Here is a 1,207-nt window from a genome sequence, read left to right as displayed (position 1 = left end):
CTTCTGTCCGGAAGTGAGATGAGAAGGCAGAGAGGGTTAGGAGCTGGTTGAATGGACATGGGAAATCAGGGGTGGAAGGGAAGAGTGTGCTGTCACAGTATAGGGAGAGAAATTAGGGTCACGTAACAATGTATGTATAAATTTTTGTATAAGAGACTAACTTGAAATGTAAACTTTCACTTAAACTACAACAATAAACAAATAAAATTAAGAAGAAAAGAAAAATAAAGCAGGGTAAAGGGGCTAGAGTGTGGCTGGGAGTTGCCGTATGCAAAGGGTGTTTGCGTGTGTGATGGAAGCCTTTTTTAATAAAGGAACTTTTGAGCAGAAACCTGCAGGAATGAGGGAGGGAGGCATGTTTGTGGATCCAGGGGGATGAGTGTTAGAGAAGACGGAACAACAAACACAAGGACCCTGTGGTGAGAGCATACTTGGCATGCACAGCTGTTAGCAAGGAGCCAGTGCGGGTGCGGCAAGTGCAGTACACATGGAGAAGTGTGTAGGCAATGAGGGCTGAGAGGTGAGTGTGCATGGGCAGGTTTGGGATGGGATTGGAGGGATCACATAGAGCCTAGGAGGCTGTGGCAATGACTTTGGTTTGATTCTTGGGTAGGCAGGGAAGCCAGGCACTGTGATGGGCACCAAACTACAAAGATGAGTGACACAGGGATCTTGCTCACCAAGGAGGAATGGTTTAGGGATGAGGATGTAGGATCCTGTTGCCACAATTCTGGCATCTAAAGATGACAGAGGAAATAGAAAATACACAAGGAGAATATGACAAAGAATGGGTAGGGTTTATGGACTGGCTTTGTTTGGAGGGTCTAAGGAGAAGACAGCTTTTTTACTTCAGTTTGTGCACTCCAAGCCCCCAAAACGTAAGGGACACCAGCTGAAAGTGTTTGAAATTAAGTACACTTGTTTATATATGGTAGATATTAATATTAAAGTTAATTTTATTACTGAAAGTACCAGTTAATATTCTTAGCCAATCCCCCCAATTTTAATTTATTAGACCATTCTTTGATCAAATAAAACCAGAGCTTTAAAATATCATATTTTACTTCCATTTAAAATTATGTTTTCTATTTTAACATAATTTTACCAATAGTTTTTTTTTTTTTTTTTTCTTTCCCCTCAATGAATAGGACTTCTGGAGACTTTTCAAAACAATAATGCATTGCTTGACCAGATTCAAAAGTGTCTA

At 40.6% G+C, this 1,207-nt stretch overlaps 1 protein-coding gene across 1 annotated transcript in view; it reads left to right on the top strand.

Annotated features, from left to right (window-relative positions):
- Window positions 1-1,207, top strand: part of DNAH6 (dynein axonemal heavy chain 6) — a 349,864-nt gene that overhangs the window by 135,571 nt on the left and 213,086 nt on the right. The gene's annotated exons all lie outside the window — the stretch shown is intronic.

The sequence above is a fragment of the Trichechus manatus genome, unplaced genomic scaffold (genome assembly GCF_000243295.1).
Source record: "Trichechus manatus latirostris isolate Lorelei unplaced genomic scaffold, TriManLat1.0 scaffold00208, whole genome shotgun sequence".
NCBI lineage: Eukaryota > Metazoa > Chordata > Mammalia > Sirenia > Trichechidae > Trichechus > Trichechus manatus.
Note: the sequence above shows the minus strand (reverse complement) of the source record. Positions and strands in the feature narration are given on the sequence as shown.